Genomic DNA, 11,145 nt, shown 5'->3' with positions numbered 1-11,145 from the left:
TGCATGTCCTTTGGCTATGGGTTACCTCACTCAGGATAATTTTTATTTTTTATCAGTTATTTTATTAACTTACATTTAAAATGTTATTCCCCTTCCCAGTTTCCCTCCCCCTGCTTCTGTGAGGGTATCCCTACACCCACCTACTCATTCCCACTTCAATTCCCTAGCTATCCCTTATGTTGGGATATCAAGTCTTCACAGGACCAAAAGGCCTCCCCTACCACTGATGTCATATAAGGCCATTCTCTGCTACATATGCAACTGGAGCCATGGGTCCCTCATATGTATTCTTAGGTTAGTTGTTTAGTCACTAGGAGCTCTGGGGGATCTGGTTGATTTTGTTGATCAACCAAATATATATATATATATCTTCCTATGGGGTTTCAAACTCCTTCAGTCTTTCCCTAACTCCTCCTTTGTGGTCTCCATGCTCAGTCTGATGATGTGCTGCCTATCTCCACATCTGTGTTGTTCAGGCTCTGCCAAAACCTCTCAGGAGACAGCTATATCAGGCTTCTGTATGGAAGCACTTCTTGGCATCAACAATAGTGACTGACCCTGGTGGCTGCATATGGGACGGTCTCTGGATGGCCTTTCCTTCCATCTCCTTTGTCCCTGTCTTTCCTTTAGATAGGAACAACTCTGTGGCAACATTTTTGAGAAAGGTGCGTGGCTCTATCCCTCAAGCAGAGGCCCTGCCTAACCTCTCCATATGTTCTCTACAGGTTCTCTATTCCCTTTGTTCAGTATTTCAGCTGATATCATCCCTGTTGTGATTTGGGAGTCTCTTGCTTTCCTCGCATCTGGAACTTTCTGTTGATTACCCCCATTACCCATCCCCATTGCTACATACCTCTATTCAATTTCCTGACCTTTGTACATCTCCCCTGTCTCCTGCAAAGCTGATCATGCCCCCACCCACTGTATTTCTTCTCTGCCTTGTCTCTTCCTCCCAAGTCTCTCCCACCTTCTTCTACCTCCAGTGATTATTTTGTTCCCTCTTCTAAGTAGAACTGAAGCATACACACTTTGGTCTTCCTTCCTCTTTAGCTTCAGATAGTTTGTAAGTTGTATCATGGGTATTCAGAGCTTTTTTTCCTAATATCCACTTATCAATGAGTTCTTACCTAATATCCACTTCTCAGTGAGTACATACCATGTGTGTTCTTTTGTGACTGCATTACCTCACTCAGGATAATATTTTCATAATAAGTTCCATTCATTTGCCTAAGAATTTTATGAAGTCATTTTTTAAATAGCTGGATAGTACTCCATTGTGTAAATGCAACACATTTTCTATACTTATTCCTCTGTTGAGGGACATCTGGGTTGTTTCCAGCTTTTGGCTATTATAAATAAGGTTCTGTGAAATAGTGGACCAGGTGTCCTTCTTATGTGTTGGGGCATCTTTTGGATATATGCCCAGGAGTGGTATAGCTGGGTCCTCAGTTAGTCCTATGTACAATTTTCTGAGGAACTACCAGATTGATTTCTCCTCATACTCACCAGCATCTGATGTAACCTTAGTTTTTGATCTTAGCCATTCTGACTTGTGTGATGTGGAATCTCAGGGCCTTTTTGATTTTCATTTCCCTAATGACTATGGATGCTGGACATTTCTTTAGGTACTTCTCAGCCATTTGTTTTCCTTCAGTTGAGAATTCTTTGTTTAACTCTGAATCCCATTTTTAATTGGGTTATTTGTTTCCCTGAAGTGTATCATCTTAAGGTCTTTGTATATTTTGGATATTAGTCCCCTATTAGATGTCAGATTGGTAAAGATCTTTTGCCCATCTGTAGATTGCCATTTCGTCCTGAAGATGGTGTCCTTTGCCTTTACAGAAGCTTTTCAATTTTATGAGATCTCACTAGTCTATTGTTGATTTTAGATCATGGGCCATTGGTGTTCTGTTCGAGAATTTTTTCCCTCTGCCTATGTGTTAGAGGCTCTTCCCCAATTTTTCTTCTAATAGATGCAGTTTATCTGGTTTGATGTAAAGATCTTTGATCCACTTGTACTGGAGCTTTGTACACTTATATAAAAACGGGTCAATTTGCATTCTTCTACATGCAGTCTTCCACATAAGCCAGCAAAATTTGTCAGAAATGCTGGGTTTTTTTCACACCAGATGCTTTTAGCTTCTTTTTCACAAATCAAGTGACCATAGGTGTGGGCATTCCTTTATGGGTCTTCCATTCTATTCCAGTGATCTACCTTTCTGTCCCTGTAACAATATCCTGAAGGTTTTTTTTTCTCACTATTTCTTTGTATTAGAGCTTTAGGTCAGAAATAGTGATTCAGAGATAAGTTCTGTTATTTTTTCAGAATAGTTTTGACTATCCTGGATTTTTTGTTGTTCAAAATGAATAATATCATACTGAGTGAGGTAACCCAATCACAGAAAAACACACATGGTATGCACTCATTGATAAGTGGTTATTAGCCCAAATGCTTGAATTACCCTAGATGCCTAGAACACATGAAACTCAAGACAGATGATCAAAATGTGAATGCTTCACTCCTTTAAAAGGGGAACAAAAGAGGCAAAGATTAAAACAGAGACAGAAGGAACACCCATTCAGAGCCTGCCCCACATGTGGCCCATACATATACAGCCATCCAATTAGACAAGATGGATGAAGCAAAGAAGTGCAGGCAGACAAGAACCGGATGTAGATCGCTCCTGAGAGACACAGCCAGAATACAGCAAATACATAGGCGAATGCCAGCAACAAACCACTGAACTGAGAACAGGACCCCCGTTGAAGGAATCAGAGAAAGAACTGGAAGAGCTTGAAGGGGCTTGAGACCCCATATGAACAACAATGTCAAGCAATCAGAGCTTCCAGGGACTAAGCCACTACCTAAAGACTATACATGGACTGACCCTGGACTCTGACCTCATAGGTAGCAATGAATATCCTAGTAAGAGCACCAGTGGAAGGGGAAGCCCTGGGTCCTGCTAAGACTGAACCCCCAGTGAACGTGATTGTTGGGGGGAGGGCGGCAATGGGGGGAGGATGGGGAAGGGAACACCCATAAAGAAGGGGAGGGCGAGGGGCTGGGGGATGTTGGCCCGGAAACTGGGAAAGGGAATAACACTCGAAATGTAAATAAGAAATACTCAAGTTAATAAAAAAAAAAGAAAAAAAGAAAATTGCTCATTTTGTCTCTGTGAAGAATTGATTTGGAATTTTGATAGGGATTGCACTGAATCTGTAGATTGCTTTTGGTTAGATTGTCATGTTTACTATGTTATTCGTGCTAATCCATAAGCATGAGAGACCGTTCCATCTTCTGTGGTCTCCTTCAACTTCTTTCTTCAGAGCCTTGAAGTTTTTGTCATACCGATCTTTCACTTGTTTGGTTATAGTTACCCCCAGATATTTTCTTGTATCATCTATTTGCCAACAAAGTTTAAGATGGCCTGTTTTTAAATAGCTGAATAGTATTCCATTGTGTAAATGAACCACATTTTCTGTATCCATTTTTCTTTTGAGAGACATCTTTATTCTTTCCCATTTGTGGTTGTTATGATTAGAGGTGCAATGAACATCGTGGAGCACATGTTCTTGAGGTATGGTGGAGCATCTTTTGGGTATATTCGCAGAAGCATTATAGCAGGGTCTTCATGAAGAACTATTTCTAGTTTTTTGAGAAACCATCAGATTGATTTCCAGAATACTTGTACAAGACTGCAGTTCCACCAGAAATGGAGGAGTGTTCCCCTTACTTCATATCCTTGACACCATGTACTTTTCCATGAGTTTTTGATCTGAACCATTCTGACTGCTACATAAGGGTCATTTTGATTTGCATTTTTCTGATTACTAAGGATGTTGAGCATTTCTTCAAGTGCTTTAAGAGATTCCTTTGTGCAGAATTCTCTTTAGTTCTGTGCCCCATTTTAATTGGGTTATTTGGTTTGTTGGAAATTAACTTCTTGATTTCTTTCTATATTTTGGATTTTATCCCTCTGTTGCATGTAGGCTTAGTGAAAAAATTTTCCCAACTTACATACTGTCTTTTTGCCCTATTCATAGTGGTCTTTGCTGCACAGAAGCTTTCCAGTTTCATGAGGGTAGATTTATCAGTTGTTGAGCTGAGACCCTGAGCCATTGATTTCTGTTCAAGAAATTTTCTCCTGTACCAATGTGCTCAAGGTTCTTTCCTACATTTCCATCTATTAAATTTATTTTATCCAGTTTAATGTTGAAGTTCTTGATCCATGTGGACTTGAATTTTGTGCAAAGTGATAATATGGATCTAATTCCACTCTTACACATGCAACCATCAAGTTATATCAGCTTCATTTGTTCAAGACACTTTCTTTATTCCAATGTATGGTTTTAGTTTCTTTGTGGGAAATCAAGTGTCCATAGGTATGAAGTTTTATTTCTGGGTCTTTGATTACATTCCATTAACTAATGTGTTTTAAACCATTATCATGCAGTCTGTATCACTATTTCTCTGTAGTACAATTTGACATAAAAGATGGTGCTTGCTCCTGATGGTTTTAAATTGTTCCAGAATTTTTGCTTCTCCTGATTTTTTTGTATTCCCATATTAAGGGGAGAACTGTTCTTTTAAGGGCAATAAAAATCTGTGTTGAATATTTGATGGGAATTGCATTAAATCTTTATATTGCTTTCAATAAGATGGCAGTTTTCACTATATTAATCCTACCTATCCATGAGCATGGAAGATCTTGCCATCTTCTGATATCTTTTTCAAATTTTTTCTTGATGTTCTTGCCATACAGATCTTTTACTTGCTTGGTTTTAGTCACACCAAGATATTTTATATTATTTGTGGCTATTGTGAAGGGTGTTGTTTTCCTAACTTCTTTCTCTGCCTACTTAACATTCATATAAAGGTGTGCCACTAATTTCTTTGAGTTAATTTTATATCCGGCCACAGTGATGAAGTTCTTTAACAGCTATAGCAGTTCTGTATAGAATTTGGGGAATTTCTTATGAATACTATTATATCATCCACGAATAGTGATACATTGATTGCTACCAATTTTTATCCCTTTAATCTCATTTTTTGTCTAATTGTTCTAGCTAGAACTACAAAAACTATATTGAGTAAATAGGGGAAAAACAGGAAGACATGTTTATCCTTGATTTTAATGGAATGACCTTGCGTTTTTTTTCTATTTAAGTTTATGTTGACTAATGGATTGTCTAATTTTTTTTTTACCATATTTAGGTATTAGTCTTGAATCCTTGATCTCTCCAAGACTTTTAACATAAAGGGGTGTTGGATTTTGTCGAAGGCTTATTCACCATCCAATGAGATGATCATATGATTTTTGTCTTTCAGTTTGTTTATATAGGGGTTTACATGGATGGACTTTTGTATATTGAAATCTCCCTGCACCGTGCAGCCAACATTATTGTGGTGAATGATGTTTTTGATGTGTTTTTGGATATGTTTTGCTCAATTATTAAAATAATTTCTTTATTTATATTCTAGCCATTTTACCCCTTCCTGTATCCCTCCTGAAGTTCCTCATCACATTCTTCCTCTTCCTTGTCTCCATGAGGGTGCCCACTCTCTTCTCCCACCATCATCCCCCTTCTCTGGGACCTTAAGTCTCTTGAGGATTAGATACATCTCCCACTGAGGTCAAACTAATCAGTCCCCATCTATATATGTGCTGGGGTCCTTAGACTATTCAGTGTATAACGATTGGTTGGTGGTTCAGTCTCTGGAAGATTCCAGGGGTCTCTGGGTTATTTAAAATCATTGGTCTTCTTATGGGATTGCCTTCCCCTTCAACTCCGCCAATCTTTCCCCTAATATAACCATAGGGTCCCTTCAGTCCTATGCTTGAGAGTATCTGTATCTGTCTCAGTCAGCTGCTGGTAGGGCATCCCAGAGGACAGTCATGCTAGATTCCTATCTGTAAGCACATCATAACATCATTAATAGTGTCAGGTCTTGGTACTCTTCCATGAGATTGATCTTAAGTTGCGCGGACAGTGATGTGTCTTTCCTTCAGTCTCTTCTTCATGTTTCCCTGCAGTTCTTTTAGTCCCCAATAATACTAGGCCAGAAATTTTGACTGTGGTGTGTAACCCCATTCTCCACTTGAGGCCCGATCTATCTCCTGGAAGTGGACTCTTTGAGTTCTCTCTCCCCACTGTTGGCTCTTCTAGCTATGGTCATTCACATTGAGTCTTGAGAATCTCTGTCCTCCCAGATCTCTGGTACTTTCTAAACGTTCTTGCCACCTCTCATCCCAAGATTATGCATATTTCAATCTTTTTCCTGGTCCTCTTGGCTTCATTTTTGCCCTTCCTACATACCTGCTCCTTTTCTCCTACTCTGCTCTCCCAACCGAATCCTAAACAACTCCCTGTCTCCTTCTACCACCGATAACTGTTTCGTTCTCCCTTCTGAGTGGGATTGAGGCATTCTCACTTGGATACTCACCATGTATCTATGCTCACTATTGATCTATTGTTATTCTTCTACATGCAGAACACCAGTTAGAACAATACAATTTATTGAAAGTGCATTCTTTTATCCATTATGTGTTTTTGGCTTTGTCAAAGATCAAGTATCTATAGGTGTGTGGTTTTATTTCGAGCTCTTCAATTCTATTCCATTGATCGACCTGTCTGTTTCTGTGCTGATACCATGCAGTTTTTTAATCACTATTTCTCTGTAGTACAGCTCAAGGTCAGGGTTTGTGATTCCCTCAGAAGATCTTTTATTGTTGAGAATTGTTTTTCTTGTTTTTTCCATATGTAGGTGAGAACTGCTTTTTCCATATCTGTGAACAATGTTGTTGGGATTTTGTTGGAGATTTGCATTGAATCTGTAGATTGCATTAGGCTACACAGCCATTTTCACTCTGTTAATTCAGTCAATCCATGAGCTTGTGAGATACTTCTCTCTTCTGAGGTCTTCTTTGATCTCTCTCTTCAGTGATTTGAATTTCTTTTCATATAGAACTTTCACTTGCTTGATATATTACACCAAGATATCTTGCACTATTTGTGGCTATTGTGTGGGGTGCTGTTTTCCTAATCTCTTTCTCAAAGTTTCTCATTTATATAAATGAAAGATACTGTTTGAGAAAATTTTGTATCCCACCTTTTTCTAAAGTTCTTTATCAGTTGTAGGAGTTCTTTGGTGGAATTTTTAGGGTCACTTATGTATACTATCATATCATCTGCAAATAGTGATACTTTAACTCCTTCCTTTCTGATTTGTAACCACTTGATTTGAATTCATTATGTAATTGCTCTCATTAGACCTTCAAATAGTATTTTAAATAGATAGGGAGAAAGTGGGCAGCCCTGTCTTGTCCCTGATTTTAGTATGATTGTTTCTAATTTCTCTAAATCTAATTTGATATTGGCTGTTGCTTTGCTATATATTGCTTTTAATTATATTTAGGTATGTGCCATGGATTCCTGATCTCTCCAAGACTTTTGTCATTAAAGGGTGTTGTATTTTATTGAAAGCTTTTTCAGCATCTAAAGAGATTATCATGTGACTTTTTTCCCTTGAGTTTGTTTATATAGTGTATTACTTTGATAGATATTTATATATTGTACTATTCTTGCATTCCTCGGGTGAAGCCTACTTGATCATAGTGAATGATGATTTTGATGTGCTCTTGGATATGGTTTGTGAGACTTTTTTGAGTATTTTTGCACCAATATTCATAAGTGAAATTGCCCTGAAGTTCCCTTTTTTTGTTGGGCCTTTGTGTATTTCAGGTATCAGAATAACTGTTCCTTCTGTTTCTATTTTGTAGAATATTTTGAGGAGTATTGTTATTAGATCCTGTTTCAAGGTCTGCTAGAATTTTGTACTAAAACCATCTGGCCCTGGGCATTTTTGGACAGAAGGTCTAAGTAACTACTTTTATTTCCTTAGGGGATATTGGCCTGTTTAGATAGTTTATCTGAACTTGATTTAACTTTCTTAAGTGTTATCTGTCTGGAAAAAAAAATCAATCATCCATTTCATGTAGATTTTTTAGTTTTGTTGAGTATAGGCTTTAGTAGTAAATTCTATTGATTTTTTTGAATTTCCTCAGATTTTGTTATGTCTTTCCTTTTCTTTTCTGATTTTGTTTATTTGTATACTGCCTCTATCCCCTTAGTTTACCCAAGGGTTTAATCTGTCTTGCTGATTTTTTTTCAGAGAACCAGTTTTTGGTTATTTTGAGATTCTTTTCATAATTATTTTTGCTTCTACTTGGTTGATTTCAGCCCTGACTTTGAATAATTCCTGCTCTTTGTTGTGTATGGTTACATCTTTTTTTTTTCTAGAGCTTTCAGGTGTGCAGTTAACTTGCTTATATAAGATATCTCCAATTTCTTTATGAAGACACAGTGCTATAATTTTCCTCTTAACACTTCTTTATTGTTGTGTTCCATAAGTTTGGATATCCTGTGCAATCATTTTCAGTGAATTCTAGAAGTCATTAATGCTCCCTTTATTTCTTCCTTGACCATGTTATCAATGAGTAGAGAGTTGCTCAGGTTCCATGAGTATGTGGGCTTTCTGCTGTTTTTGTTGTCACTGAAGTCCAGCCTTATTTTATGGTTGTTAGGTAGAATGCATGAGATTATTTCAATCCCCTTGTATCTATTGAGACTTGCTTTTATGTCTGATTATATGGTTGGTTTTGGAGAAGGTACCATGAGTGGCTAAGACGGTATATTGTCTTGTTTTACTTAGAAATGCTATGTTGATATTTGAAAAGCCCATTTGGTTCATACCTTCTGTTAGTCTCACTGTGCCTCTGTTTAGTTTACCTTTCAATGACCTGTTCATTGGTAAGTGTGATGGTTTATATATGCTTGGCTCAGGGAGTGGCATTATTAGAAGGTGTGGCCTTGTTGAAGGAAGTGAGTCACTGTGGGGATGAACTTGAAGACCCTCCTTCTCTCTCCTCCTAGGATGTGCAGTCTGTTCCTGGCTTCCTTCAGGTGAAGATATAGAACTCATCTCCTCCTGCACCATGCCTGCCTGGATGCTGCCATACTCCAGTCTTGATGACAATGGACTGAACCTCTGAACCTGTAATGCAGCCCCTATTATATGTTGTCCTTTATAAAACTTGCATGGTGTCTGTTCACAGCAATAAGACTTTAACTAAGACAGTGAGAGTCTTAAGTCTCCCACTATTAATGTGTGAGGTTCAATATGTGTTTTGAGTTTCAGTAAAGTGTTTTTTACAAATGATGTTGCCCTTGCATTTGGAGCATAGATATTCAGAATGGAGACCTCCTCTTGGTGGATTTTTTTCTTTGATGAGTATGAACTGTCCTTCCTAATTTCATTTGATAACTTTTGGTTGAACATCTCTTTTATTGGATAGTAGAATGGCTATTCCATCGTGGTCCTTGGGAGTATTTGAATAGAACATTTTTTCTAGCCCTTTACTCTGAGGTGTGTTTCTTGAATGCAGCAAAATGCTGGATATAGTCTCTTAGCCTTTGTGTGTGAGTGTGTGAGTGTGTGTGTGTGTGTGTGTGTGTGTGTGTGTGTGTGTGTGTATCTGTGTCTGTGTTTGTGGTTCTCTTCTTTTGAGTTTGGTGTGAGATATTTAATTTGTTTTGATTTCTTCAGTATAAGTACCCTCATTTGTTGGAGTTTTTCCTTCAGTATCCTCTGTACCACTGCATTAGTAGAATGATATTTTTAAATTTAGTTTTGCCATGGAATACAGGTCTTGGTTCCTTCATCTATGGTCATTGGGAGATTGACTGGGTATGGTAGCCTGGGCTGACATTTGGGTTCTCTTAGAGTCTAGATGGCATCTGTCTAGGATCTTCTGGCTTATAGAGTCTCTGTTGAGAAGACTTGTGTAATTCTGATAGGTCTGCTGTTTTATGTTACTTAGCATTTTTCCCCTTACAGTGTTTAATATTCTTTCTTTGTTCTGTACATTTAGCATTTTGAATATTATGTGATGAGAGAATTTTTATTTTCTGGTCAAATCTAATTGGTATTCTGTAGGCTTTTTGTACATTTATGACCATCTCTTTCTTTGTGTTAGGGCTGTTTCCTTCTATGATTTTGTTGAAAATGTTTTCTGTTTTAGACAGGTGTCCTGAGATGCAGACAGACCTGATGGGGTTAGGCACTATGCACTGCTCTGTTGCTGGTACAAATGCAAACTGGAAGAATGTTGGAGCTCTGAGGCAGTGATGTGGGGTATATCCCATAGCTACTAGGCTTGCTGTGGTCCTGCTGTGGTCTCACTGCTTCCATGGCTATCCCCAAGGCAGCAACCACCCATCTTGCAGTTAACTGTCCCTGTAGCCTGGTCAGGTCAAAACTCTATAGGTTTGTAATTTATCAGTCAGATTTATATCATTATATTCTCAACCCACAAAACTCCCAATCACAAGCATTTACCTTCACCTACCCTCACCTGCTTACAAACAGCAATCTGCATTTCTCACCTTTCAAACCAAATAAAAAGCTATTTTCTCTAAGATATAAATTGAACATAACTATTGGCGTTCTGTAATTTATAAAGTACAAAATACATCTAACACCCAGTCCATCATTTTTGTCACTTAAATAGAACAAACTGATAGCCTAACATGAAAAGGCTTAAAATCATATGACCTGGCTAGCTTATATACTATCTGAAAAGCTCTCTAATTAAATGTTTTCTCAATGCTAAATAGCCTGGCATGGTTATAAGACTATAACTAGTCTTTCAACCCTGTCAAAAATTGGAATGACCAATACTATCTGAAAATATAGGAAGGCTAACATGGATTCCAGAACTGAGACAGTTGTTGAGACAGGTGACTACCTATACAGTCTCTGGTTAGCAACATGTAGGAGCATCAGTCTTCAGTCTTCTGGCCCAGGATCATCTGACAGACTTCGTGAAACCTGAATTATTAAGGACTAGATTATTCTGTCTCGGCAGAACTTAGCTGTCCTAACCTGTAAATTGTGTCCTCTCAAGAACAGTACAGGTGTTTAGGAGAAATAGAAAATTTCTGCCCAGTGGCCACCTGACCACAATGTACCCCACCTAGAGGTAGAGATGCTCAGTTGCTTCTTTGAATCCACAAATGGGGAGCCGTTAGGAGCAGTTATGACTCAACAAGTGAATAAGTAAAATTAAGTGTCACATTCTGTTG

The sequence above is a fragment of the Rattus norvegicus genome, chromosome 2, assembly GCF_036323735.1.
Source record: "Rattus norvegicus strain BN/NHsdMcwi chromosome 2, GRCr8, whole genome shotgun sequence".
NCBI classification, from domain to species: Eukaryota; Metazoa; Chordata; class Mammalia; order Rodentia; family Muridae; genus Rattus; species Rattus norvegicus.
This window is presented reverse-complemented; position numbering follows the sequence as displayed.